We start from the raw sequence: 14,197 nt of genomic DNA, 5'->3' as shown, positions 1-14,197 counted from the left end.
TTCCTTAGCCACCGGGACATTAGTATATTTGTATTGGTTTAGCTCAATAAGGCTCCTGGCGTCTTGGGGGTTTACCACTCTCTCCAGAATGGGGGTATGTGGCAATGGTTTCTCCTGGAATGTTTCTCGGTCGGCTCTCGGATCTTGCGCCTTGGAGTGGTCCGGGTCCTAGACCTGGGTACTAGTAGAGGGTCTCCCAGAAGTATGCTTTCCCTGCTCTTGCCATCTTTTCAAATGTACCAACAACAACTGTCCAAAATTCCAAGCTCACAATATCGATCTAAGGTTGCTTTTTGAAAATTACAAAAACTATCAAGAACAATAAACAGCTTTTTGGGACTAGTTTAAACAATCTGATGGGACTAGTTAACAATACGGTAGAATGGGTGCAACTGGGTTTTGGACACAAAAGCAGTATGTAAACTAAAACAAACTTAGGGTTCTAAAACAATCGAGACTATCAATAACACACACAAACGTGGCCTAAATCAACGAAATAGGGCTCACACAAACGTGGCCTAAAATAACTAGCACACACAAACGTGGCTTAAATAAACAACATTCATAGTTATGAGAGCTATGTTGCTGGGGTTCTTACATATTAAAGAAATGGACTTTTTCAAGAGTTTGTTGATGAAGGTGAATCTAGAGGCACCGAGACCTAAGGATGGAGAGCCCTCCTTCTTGCGCCAAATGATAACTCCTGGGGCGGGGCTGCTCATTCGATGCTGTGCCTTGATCCTTTGCTACATTGGTGGTATAGGTATCATGGGCTCCAACAAAATAACACATGAAGGGGGGTTTGGGTCCCGCGGCGCCTTCGGTATGAGAGTAATAACTCGTTTTTGAGGAAGATGAAAGCAGATATAAATGAAAGGTGGTTGTGCTTTTATATGAGTGTGAGAGAGTGATTAACCTTTAAATCATAGTCGTTGGTTCTAGGATCGGATAACTCCTGATTGCGGTGGATGCCCTACACGTGTCAGGATGGGAATGGTTGAGGAATGTTCCAAGGATCTCCTGGAACGTGTTTTGGTTGTTCTCATGATTGATCAATGACAATTGTCCCTATCGTATGTTTGGTCACGTGGCTCATGTGCTGGGGCTTCCAAAGGTTAGGCCACCACGACTAGGTAGTCTGGACTAGTGGCATGCGGGACTGGAAGGAGCTAGGAGTCCGGACCATTCCATGTAGGAGTCATATTTAATATCACCAATTGTGGCTGAAAATGCGGTTGTACACGATCCCTTGGCTGAAACAGCGTGTGCTGACACTGTGGACACATGGGTGTGAGAACAACATGTGATGGAAAATTCTCAAGTTAATGGCGACAAGGAATGACAAAATGATGCTCTACTTAAAGGGCCGAGAAAAGACCATGTATGGTCTTGTAAGGGAATAGAGATTTCGGGTTATTGCAGGGCCATCAGGTTAACTCGGATCGAGTTTGTCTGCATATTCGATCGCATTATGCACAGGTACTCGGAAACCTTTAAGCACTTCACCCCCCAAAACAAGACGTTATTTACCATGAATTTAAACATGCTGTGCACCTCATTGAATGATTCACCAAAATATCTATGACTGAGGTAAATTCTGAGATTATTGGAGTACACGGATATTTTGCTTACTTGAAGAATAAGAAATTTAAATTGATTTGGTTGGTGAATTGCCGGAACTATGTATAACATCTCAAGTTTTTAAAGCCCTTTATTCCCAAGCTGTATGAAATTGACCGTCGTATTTTTGATGTTAATAGTAAACTACAAGATCTGCGGGCTCTCCTCATGGAGATCTTGATAGAGATTCAAGATGATTTTGTAACTTTGGGTGCTAACCTTGCCGCTGGTTTCATGGGAGATGATCTACTATCTGGTCCCTAGGTTTCATGGTTTGGTTGTGCCTTGCAGAGTTTTCCTTGGATGTTTTAATAACTTGAGAAGTGTTCAGTACATTCTTTTGGTTTTTGTATTATATTGATCTTAGACTTTTGGTTTAGGGTTCCCAACTAATTGTTATGGAATTGTTTGAATACTTATAGAATTTGCATCTTGTACAAGTTTCTACTTTGGTTTTTTGAATACTCTTATAAATTGGGACAACTTGTCAATAAAAACATTTATTACTTGCTAGAAAGTCCAAACCTCAACCATTTGTTACTTTCTTTATTTTCTAGAAGACTTTGAATCCTTATATCTCTTAACAGTAATATACTCCGGGAAATTGGTAAACAGCCGGAGTCACTGACACATGTTATACTTAATTAAATGGAAGAGATAGACTAGTGATATAGTAGCCATAATCTATTTAGTGTTGAAAGAAGTATGTAATCTGTCAATTCGCATGCTGTAAAATATGATCCACACTAGAAATGATGTAGCTTGCTATTTGTAGTGCTTTCACATAGCCCGTTACCTGTTACAATACTTGGGAAGTTGTAGTTTTTGTCTCCCAACATCTCTATGATATCAAACGGGCAGTTTCTTCTTTTCTTTGTTCACTTCACCTGTAATCTCCCTGCAAGGAGGTAATTTCTGGACAGAAGGGCAAATAAGGAAGCGCACAGAAAAATAAGGGATAAAAGTGTCTTTGGAGGAGGGAGGGATAAGAGAAAAAACATATGTGAAAGTTAGGGTTATGCAATTGGATAATTTAGTAGTCGTATTATAGTTTTGGGAGAGAGAGGACCTCTCGAAAGTCCGTCGATTGTATTAAGTCTCAAACAGTTGTGATTCGTGCTACTGATTATCTTTTGAATTAAAGTACTGTAGTAAGCTAGTTGATTATCACATAAATAGTTTATTACAAGTGGTATCAGAACGGTTTATCGGAGATGGGGCCGCTGATAGTGACGCAAAGGGTGGATCAGCCGGAAGAGAAATCCACAAATATGGAAGGGGCTATTGCAGAGATGGTGTCTAAGGAGGGGGAGAGAGTAGTGGATGCTATGCATCATTCAGTTTCAGAGATGATATTGGAAGGGCAAGCGAAGGTGACAAAACAGTTGGGGATGATCTAGATGCGTTAACAGGGAGGCTGGGGGACTCATACAACGGACGCGTGAGTTTCATGAATCAATGATAAATTCCATGAGAGACGAGTAATTGAAGTTTCAATCAGAAATACGATCCACGTTGACTATGGCCCATGTGAGTCAAATCCTCTCAAAAATCCCCAAAGGAAGTGTGAACGAGATGGTACCGTCACCAAGTTCTATGGTGGTTATATGGGTACTGATAGTTTTGGTAAGGGAGTTGGGGGTAGTGGTTTACCTGGAGAAAGAGGAAGTTACGGAGTAATAGGAAATTATGGTGGCGTAGGCGGTCCTAATATGGGAGGTAACAATGGGATAATGATGGGTAGTTTAGGGCAGAATGAAGGAATGGGTATGGCTGGTGGAATGGGGAATGAAGGTTGGAGATATCGGAAGTTAGTGATAGAGTATATATTTATATTTATATATATTTTTATGATTTTATTACTCATATTTGTTATATTTTGCATTGATTTGGATTTTTATTAATTAGATTTTAATGTTTTATTGTAGGAGGCAAGGAAATCCTAAACTTGGATGGATTGGAGAATAAGAGTTTAATTTGGAGATTTATTAGAAGGAAATTCAAATTTGTTGGACTGCATGCATGTAATTCGCTGTTTGGGCCATATCTTGAGTTCTAGAAGTCAGAATTGGACGATTTAACAGTCCACGTGAAGCTAACAGAATTATATTTCATTCTAAAGAGGTCCAAGTATAAAATTACAACTGGAGTGGCCCAGAGTTATTGAATAAAAGTCAGCTTCAAATTTTCTTTTAGAAACTCAATCAGTTTAGGAAACATACTTGTATTTTTCCTAAAAGCATTAAAAGACTTTTATTATATATACATATACATATATAGAGGGAGGATCATTACTTTTCTTCTTGTAAAATATTGAAGGTTTTCTTCTCTATTCTCGTTAATATTAATTATGTGTTCTTATTACATTATGTGTTTTGTTAATCTAGTTATGAGCAAGTAGATTTATAATCTAGGGATAAGTCGAACCCTAATTATGGTTGATGCATGATTTTTTCAATCCCCCAATTTAGTTATATTACATGCTCTTTCTTATTAAGTTGTGCTTAATTAACAATTACATGTCAGACATGATTATGTGTATTGTTTGAACCCAATATCTATTTATCAGCAAAAGTTGGGTAGGTGGTTGTGACCTATCCAATAAGGACATGACTGCATGCGCCTAATTCACTGTTTGGGCCATATACTGAGTTCTAGAAGTCAGAATTGGATGATTTAACATCCCACGTGAAGCTAACGGAAATATCTTTCATTATAAAGTGGTCCGAGTATCAAATTATAACTGGAGTGGCCCAGAATTATTGAAGAAAAGTTGGCTGGAAATTTTTCTTTAGAAACCCAATCAATTTTGGAAACATACTTGTATTTTTCCTAGAAGCATTAAAAGACTTTTATTATATATACATATAGGGAGGACCATTACTTTTATTCTTGTAAAAGATTGAAGGTTTTCTTCTTTATTCTCATTAATATCAATTATTTGTTCTTATTATACTATATGTTTTGCTAATCTAATTATGAGCGAGTAGATTTTTAATCTTTGGATAAGTTGAACCCTAGTTATAGTTGATGCATTATTTTCCCAATCCCCTAATTTAGTTATATTACATGCTCTTGCTTATTGAGTTGTGCTTAATTAAAAATTACATGTCAAACGTGATTATGTGTATTGTTTGAACCCAATATCTATTTATCAGCGAAAGTTGGATTTAGGTGGTTGTGATTTATCCAATAAGGACATGAAATTCTCCATTAAAATAGGTACACCGGATTGTTAGGAAGTTTGGATGCTGTGTTTAATGTCTCTAAATTGCATGATACAATAAAAATAGACTTGATTGTATTTTAGAGAAGCCATTAATACTCGAGAGAGGTTATTGGTATTTTATAGGGCGCGTTTTTCCCCTTGAATAGTATATGATTGATTGGGGTAAGAAATTATAATTGCATTGATTCCTGCTAGTGGGGATACTTGACTTTGAATTTTTTAGTTATTTGATTAATACAACTTATTTGCTTTAGAGAATTTTAGTTAATCAATCTCTCAATAATATTGTATTACTTGCTTAGTTAAATTGAGTCAAGAATTACAAGTGATTGGTACATTTGTGTATGTGGGATCGACTCTGACTTACCCTACTACATAGTTAGAAAGATTTGTTAGAAATTATTATTTGATAGGCATGCGACAGCCTTGTCAAATTTTTGGCAGCACTGTCGGGTACAAAGCGGTATTAGATTAATAAATTTTTGAGTTAGTTTAGCTAAGTCTTTTAGTTGTGTGCTTCAGCTATTATTCCCTTATTATTTGATACTGGTTTCTAGTTTTCTTGTTGCATGCAAACTCGAAGTTCAGGTACTGAAAACTTGATTGATTTTAATCCTGAAATTGAAGCTACAACAAGAAGACAAGCAGGTGCACGAAGAAAACAAAAAGACAAGGAAATTATGGGTGAAGCAGCTAAAGCTCTCAATGAGCAGGGTAAGCTAGATACTAAGGACGTACTCTCCAGTATTCTCAGACCAACAGTCACTGCTACCCACTTCGAAATTAAGCCTCAGTTCATCCAATTCATCTCCAATGATTCTTTTGTAACTTTTTTTTTCTGTGTAACCAGCTAAAATGTGACCATCGATAGGTTAAAATTATTTTTGACTATGTATGGTTACACTTTTTTTATTGTAACCATTGGTGTCATTTAGTGTAACTATAAAAAAAATGAGGCACCTACGGTTACACAAAAAATGATGTTACCATCGATCTTAAAAAAAGCTGTAACGAATAACCAAAATTTCAGGCGGTCACATAAAAAACATAATGGGGAATTCAAATTATTAAAAACATAAGGGCGGGGGAATAAAATTTAGTAAAAGTTCACTTTGTCCTAAAACTAACAAATCCATATAACACAACCTCTTACTCTCGAACTCAGATTCTCATCTCTCTTAGTCTTTTCAAGATTCTACTCTCAATATATCAGGTGTTCTTCAATTGGATTCATTGTAATCAGGTCTTCTTGTTTTAAATTAGGGGTTGTCAATCGATTCAAACTAAATCAATTTGGGTCTTCAACTCTGAATCATGTAAATGACTTGGTCAATGGCGCTTTCATCTCTCTCTCTCGTCCATCATTTTTCCAGACGCAGGTAATTTTCTCCCCCTGTCTTGCAAATTAACTTTTATTATTAGGGCTTCCAATTTAACACTCGACAAATCAATTATTATTATTGTATAATTATTGTTAAGATATAAACTCGTTTAATATGTGTTTTGATTACGATTATCTATATTACAGGCCTTCAAATCGATTTAATCTCTCATTTTTATCTCATAATGGTGACCCGTAAGTTTCTCAAATTTATAGATGATATTTTGTATAATTGATAGTGGATTTTGAGTATATGAAATGCTTTTAATTATCTATACATAATTGCGGGAATCGAATTATTGAAAGGATTTATGCTGGTAAGATATGTGAATGTTATTTTTGTCTTCTGATTGACTTGACTGTACTCTTACAATGTCAACAGCGAGCAAAGAGACAGGGAGTAATAATAGAAAATGTTTTGCTTAGAGGGTTTATATTTTCTGTCTTTATTTTTTGATATTACACATATGTCTTGTGACTTTGTGGTAATGTTGGTCTCAGATTTTCTCAATTCTCGACATTCTAAGTGTGTGTTATGCTGCAGCAACTTGTTCGTTTTATAAATCTAGGGGTGAATATTTTAAGTGTTTGTTATGCTTGTGTCAGCCACATTGACTTGAGGCAAACACTGGAGTCTCTAACGATGCGAGGATTCAAGCTGCTAGACTTTAAAGCTCTGGTACAAGTTGGTAATGTCCGGTTATATCATAAGCAAATGGGAAGAATTTTTTTGCAATTTTCTCTCAACCTGAGTCCAGCTTCTATTTGAGTATCTAATGATAATATTGTTTGGAAAATTTTAAAATAAGTAACTTACGACTTAGAATGATTAAGTAACTTATAACTCATAAGTAGATAAATGCTTATAATTTATCTAAGTGTTTGGATAATTTTACCCAGAATTTTATTTTACTTAAATAAAATAAAATGATTTTTTTTTAAATATAATTATCTTAATTCGTGAATTTTAAGTTAAATTGACATTACAAAATATATATACTAAACCCAAAGTTAATAAAAAAAAATAAAATATCAAAATCAGTATGTTGATGTATGTTCATGAGGGGAACCATCATACTCTTGTAAGGGGATCACTTTGTTTTTTTTATGTTTTGTTTGATTTATTCTGGTTTTATTTATGAAATTGTTTTACAAAGATTAATCAGTAAGATAAATTGTATGCAGTACTTATACTATTGTGATTCTTAATGAGAATATTACAAGGTTGTAGGTTAAGTATTTTATGATAAGAAAAGTTAATATTATATATTTTATTATCTTTTCTGCTTGTAGCATTCTTACAGATTTAAAAAATATTTAGAGGATAATTTTGAGTATACAAATAGGTTAAGGAAAGATAAAAGGAGGGAAGGAGGGAGAAGAAACCAGCAGTGTCTGATGTGAGAGTATGGGCTATGAACATTATTAGTTATGTCGGTATTATTATGACTAAAATAAAACTCATGTGCATAATTTATTCAGGTTAATTGAAGAGTTTGATCGTGAAATAAAGGATGAGGAGAGTGGAAACCCTCCTGAGGTTAACAAACAGCTTAATGATGAGAAGCAATCGATGGTAAGCTCTTTAAAAACCCATTTAACTGCAAGTTGCTTAATGTATAATATTAAACTATCACTAATTGTGATACTGTGATTTAGTTAGATTCTTTTGCCAAATTTATATGAAAATTATAAATCACCATTGACCAATAAGTTTTTCTTGGAAAGGTAATACATGTCATTTTTTTCCATGTAAATAGTTCAGTTGTGCTAAGACCAAATTCGATTCATACGTATCGCGGGTTTCACATTGTGTTCAGGGAAACATGAAATTGCATCAGTAAAAAGAATTTATGCATATGTTCAACAATTAAAGTATTTTATCCTGGAAATATTGAGGATTCAGAATTTGAATAGTAATGAACAAATTCTGCTTTGAAATTTAGAAATCATCGTTACACTACAAGAAAGTAAGGGTATTTTTCACCAACTAAAAACGATTGCGGCTAAATTCTACCTTATTTGGTCGATTTTAAGGGACACGGGTAAATTCAACCATTTACGGTCGTATTTAGGAGCAGTCGTTTTTAATCGGTCGAATTTGTAAGTACTAAATAATAATCTGAGATAACAAGTAAATGATACTCTGAATAAAACACTACAATTGGGATTAATAATGAAGAAGAGTACACAGCTTATTTAAAGAGACCAGCTGAAACGTAAACTCTTTCCACGAAGCCTACTGAAACGCAACAACCTTAATCTACTACTCCTACTACAACGCTTAGTTGATTTATTCAAACATAATAAAAACAGATAAACAGATGAAACATGTTTAGATAATATCCCCAACATGCTCCCCCTTAGTCTAAACTTGTTTCAGATTTTTGACTCCAAGCAAATTCCTCATTTTCTCGAACTTGGCTGCAGACAGTGCTTTAGTTAATATATCAGCGCGTTGTTCATCCGTTTTAACAAGCTTGATCACGATCAGCCCCTGCTCTACACAATCTCTTATGAAGTGATAACGCACATCAATGTGCTTACTTCTTCCATGGAAAACCGGATTTCTTGCTAGATCAATGGCAGATTTATTGTCAATGTATAAGACAACGGGACCTGATTTAATGCCTGTAATCTGACTGAGAACTCTTTGTAACCATATTCCTTGACAAGCAGCGGTTGTAGCTGCCATAAATTCAGCCTCGCACGAAGAAAGGGCAACGCAGCGCTGCTTCTGCGAAACCCAAGAAATTAGGCTCTCATCAAGATAAAATGCCATGCCGCTTGTACTTCTTCTGTCCTCCATACTTCCAGCCAAGTCACTGTCAGAAAAACCAGATAAAATATAGTTACCTCGTCCCTTTGTGTACACCAAACCATAGTGCAGAGTTCCTTTGATATATCGATATATCCTCTTGATAGCGTTCAAATGCAGCACAGTAGGCCTCTCCATATAGCGACTAACAATCCCAACAGCATAAGCTATGTCAGGTCGAGTATAGACCAAATAGCGCAAGCCTCCTACAAGACTCTTGTAATCAGTTGAGTTCACTGCTTCACCAGTTTGGTCGGCATCAATCTGCAGCTTGAAATCCATGGGATAAGTGACAGATTTACATTCGCTCAGGCCTGCCCTTTGAAGCACCTTTTTAGCATATGATGTTTGCTTTATCTCAATAAACCCCTGTCCTTGATCAACCTCCAAACCCAAATAGTATGACAACCGTCCAAGATCAGTCATGTCAAATTCTCTACTCATTTCCCCCTTGAATTTGACAATGAGTGAAGTACTAGTACCTGTAATAATTAAATCATCAACATAGACTCCGACAATCAAAGAATCAGTGCCATCCTTTCGAGTATACACAGCATGCTCATAAGGATATTTTTCAAAGCCCAAATTCATTAAACACTTGTTAAGTTGAGAGTACCACGCTCGAGGTGCCTGGCGTAAGCCATATAATGCTTTCAACAGTTTGTAAACCTTGTCTTCTTGCCCTTTTTTCACGTACCCTTTTGGTTGTGACACATAGACTTCTTCAAGTAGGACTCCATTCAAGAATGCAGACTTAACATCGAGATGATGCACCTCCCATGCATTCTTAGCTGCCAAAGCCAGGAGCAATCGAACTGTTTCCAGCCTTGTTACCGGGGCAAAAACTTCCTCGTAATCGATGCCAAGTCTCTGTACATAACCCTTAGCCACCAAGCGTGCTTTATGCTTGATTACGTTTCCATTTGTGTCTTTTTTCAGCTTAAACACCCATTTTAAGCCTATCGCCTTGTGACCCTTTGGAAGATCAGTGAGTTTCCATGTCTGATTCTTCTCTATTGTAGCAATTTCTGTATCCATTGCCACTTTCCAGTCCTCCTCCTGAACAGCTTGTTCGAAGTTCACTGGTTCATCAATACCAGATAATAGTAGCTCATCTTCTAACTCCACTATGTCAGTGGTGTTGTAAATGTCAGAAAGGCGTCTAAAACGTCGTGGTTCGCTGTCAGTGTCACTTGACATACCAGACATAGTACTTTCTGTGGTGTCTACATTCGATGATGAAGATGCAGAAACACTTTGAGTAGCTGGTGTCATGGGAGATGCTGGACTTTCAATCACAGAATTTTCTGGTGAGTCTGGTGTGGCCTGTGCCTCTGATGTAAAAACATCGAATGTAAATTGCCCTCCTGTTGTCTGAGTGTTACATTCCTCTGACTCATTCCAGAACCATCTTTTTGCCTCGTTGAATGTAACATCTCTGCTTACGTGTATACGCCCTGAATCTGGGTCGTACAACCGATAAGCCTTGGTTCCTGGCTCACGACCAAAATGAACCAAAAGTTTACTTCGATCATCAAGTTTCTTTGTAAACACAGCTGGCACTTTCATGTATGAGAGACATCCAAACACCCTCAGAGAATCAACAGATGGTTTTTCCCCATACCAGGCCTGATATGGAGTAATATTTGAAAGTGCTCGTGTGGGGAGTTTATTCAAAATATAGACTGCATGTGTGACAGCTTCACCCCAGAATTTTGCAGGCACTTTTCTTTCTTTTAACAAGCTTCGAGCCATGGCAACAACGGTACGATTACGGCGCTCTACAACACCATTTTGTTGTGGTGTGTAGGGCGCGGTATAGTGTCTCAAAATACCCGCTTCTTCACAAAAGGACGTAAAATCTTTAGAGCAAAATTCCCCTCCACGATCAGTACGGAACACCTGTATCTTCTCCTTTGTTGCATTTTCAACAAGATTTTTAAATTTCTTGAAACAAGCCAGTACGTCAGTTTTAGACTTAAGCATATATGTCCACATCATACGAGAGTAATCATCGACTAATAACAAGAAAAAACGATTACCAGCAGGGGTAGGGGGTGAGATAGGTCCGCAAAGGTCTCCATGTATCAATTCTAATGCACCTTTAGCAATAAAATTTGAATGAACAGGGAATGGCTTACGTGATTGTTTAGACATGAGGCACCCGCTGCAAAGTTCTTTTGGTTGATTGAGTGAAGGCAGCCCACGCACCATATGATTGTTTGACATTAGTTGCATCGCCTTGAAGTTAACATGTCCGAGACGTGAATGCCACAGCCACGTATTTTCTTCTCCTTTTGTCAGCAAACACGTTTCTTTAATATCTTCAATATGGATCTTGTAGAGACGATTTGCAGAACGTCTCACGTGCATAAGAAGTCTTCCACAGCTATCATAGACATACAAATTGTCCCCGTTCAGTACCACCCTGTTTCCTTCTTCAGAGAGTTGACCCAGACTTATAATATTACTTTGCAACGTTGGTATATAATATACTCCATGTAAGACTCTAGTTTCACCATTCTTGCAGGCAATCCTGATTGTGCCTTTTCCTTCAATATTAACAAAAGATCCATCTCCAAACTTCACCCTGCCTTTCATTGTCTTGTCCAAACTCTCAAATTTTTCACGTCTCCCGGTCATGTGATTGCTTGCTCCGTTATCTAAATACCAAGTATCCTCTGTCACAGTTCTGGTTGAGTCAGCACCTTCAGATAGAAGTATCACTCCATCTACACTCTCCTCATATTTAACCATCAAGAGTGCAGGTTCATCGTCATGTGTCTGGGTTAAATTTGCTTCACCCCGTTGCAATCTGTTTCTCCTTGATTTTCTACATTCAGCTGCGAAATGTCCATAGCCACCACAATTAAAGCACTTTACTTTACTCATGTCAAACCTGCCACGATCACCTTGATTGTCCCTTTCTCTATGATCATTTCCAAACTGCTGACCGCTTCGACTGGATTTTTTCAACCATTCTTCATGTGTGAGCAAGAGCTTTCCTCCACTGTCACTCTCACGTTTCGACCATTCCTCCTCAGTCAATAAGAGTTGTTGTCCCTCCTTGCTATCCACTTGACCAGATATTCGTTCCTCATGTGCTTTTAGAGAACCGATTACCTCTTCAACTGACATTTTCTCGAGATCTCCAAATTGTTCGATAGCTGAAGCAATTTGCAGAAATTTCGATGGCACTGCCCTTAGCAATTTCTTTACAACATACTCTTCTCCAATTGTCTCTCCAAGTGCCCTGATATTCGCTACCAGACCATTTAATTTCATGCAAAAATCATCTAAATTCTCAGAATCTTTCATATTTAAAGACTCAAACTCAGATTTAAGAGTTTGAGCTTTAGCTTTCTTAACCTTCTCAGCACCCAACGAAACCGTCTTAATCGCCTCCCATGCTTCTTTTGCGGTTTTCCGTTCTGCGAGTGTCAACAGCAAATCTTCTGAAATACCTTGATAAATCATGGCCAAAGCTCGTTTGTCTACCTTGTCGTCCACATTGGCCTTTGGGTCTTTAGGGTCAATTGCTTCCCACACGTTATGTGCTTGCATGAAAACTCTCATTTTCATCGCCCACGCAGTATAGTTAGTCTTTGTTAACATAGGATAACTCAGACCTAGCTGCCCCTGCCCTTCTTTACTCTTACTTGACTCTGCCATTCCGTTTGACACAGGGTACTAATTGGGATAAAATAGCTCTGATACCAGATGTAAGTACTAAATAATAATCTGAGATAACAAGTAAATGATACTCTGAATAAAACACTACAATTGGGATTAATAATGAAGAAGAGTACACAGCTTATTTAAAGAGACCAGCTGAAACGCAAACTCTTTCCACGAAGCCTACTGAAACGCAACAACCTTAATCTACTACTCCTACTACAACGCTTAGTTGATTTATTCAAACATAATAAAAACAGATAAACAGATGAAACATGTTTAGATAATATCCCCAACAGAATTTAGCTGCAAAATTGGACCGACATTTTTGCCCGTCGAATTTAGTAATTTGCCAAAAAGGGGGGAAACTTCCGACCAATAACTTGAATTTTGAAAAAAATAAATTAGACCATTTTTGTCGAATTTAGTAAATGTTTTGGGAGAGAAATTTCCCGTTTTTTTTCAAAATGAATGGAAATAACAAATTTGCCGTTAAAGAAAATGCACTAATAGTTTTTTACTAAATTCGACTAAAAATGGTAGAATTTAGCTAAAAGCGACCGAAATCGGTTGAAATTTCCAAATTTTTTTAAAAAAATTGTTTTTGTTTTTTAAATGGTTAGTACATATGATGTAAAGAGAAAATTTAAATTAAAGGATACTTTCCTTGTTTAAAAAAATTTATACATAGATATATACATATATATACATATAATATATGTATGTTTAATTTCTATTTGTGTTATATTTGATAAAAATTTTAAAAAAAATATTAAATAATTAAAACAAATACCAAAAAAAATTGATATATCAAGAAGACATATACTTAAATATAAATTCACAGAACATGCTATCATGGTGATAAAAAAAATTTAATTAAATAATTATGAAGAACAAGTTTTCATAATTAAACATGAAGTTTATGGTATGAATTAGGGTTATAATATTTATTTATAATTTTTTTAAGTGAATCAACCATACGAATGGGAAGATTGTCAAAAATAAAGAGTGTACATAAAAAATAATTTACTTATATATTAAACATTTCTAAAAAATACTGGTCAAACGATTTGCGGTTAAAATAGCAAATTAAAAAAAAAATATTTTTTTTCTAAATTTTTTATCATACCACTAAATTATATGGATCTTAACATCCATGCGGTTGAATTATTCATAAATATTAACATCAATATGGGAGTAAACACTAGTTGGAAGTATTATTCAAATATTTGTTCATTATTAACATAAAAATAAACTAAATTATTTTTTTTCTGAAATTTTTTTCATATCACGAGAATATTTCGATCTTGACATCTGTACGGTTGGGTCACTTATAAATATTTAAAAAAAAAACAAAACATGAATATGAGACTAAACAGTAGTAAGAAGTACTAGTCAAACTACTATTTAACTGTTAAAATTGCAAACCAAACCATTTTTTTCTAAAAATTTTACTATATCACTAAAATATATA

Source organism: Apium graveolens, chromosome 1, assembly GCF_009905375.1.
Source record: "Apium graveolens cultivar Ventura chromosome 1, ASM990537v1, whole genome shotgun sequence".
NCBI classification, from domain to species: Eukaryota; Viridiplantae; Streptophyta; class Magnoliopsida; order Apiales; family Apiaceae; genus Apium; species Apium graveolens.
The sequence above is the reverse complement of the archived record's forward strand: the minus strand, read 5'-3'. Positions refer to the sequence as shown.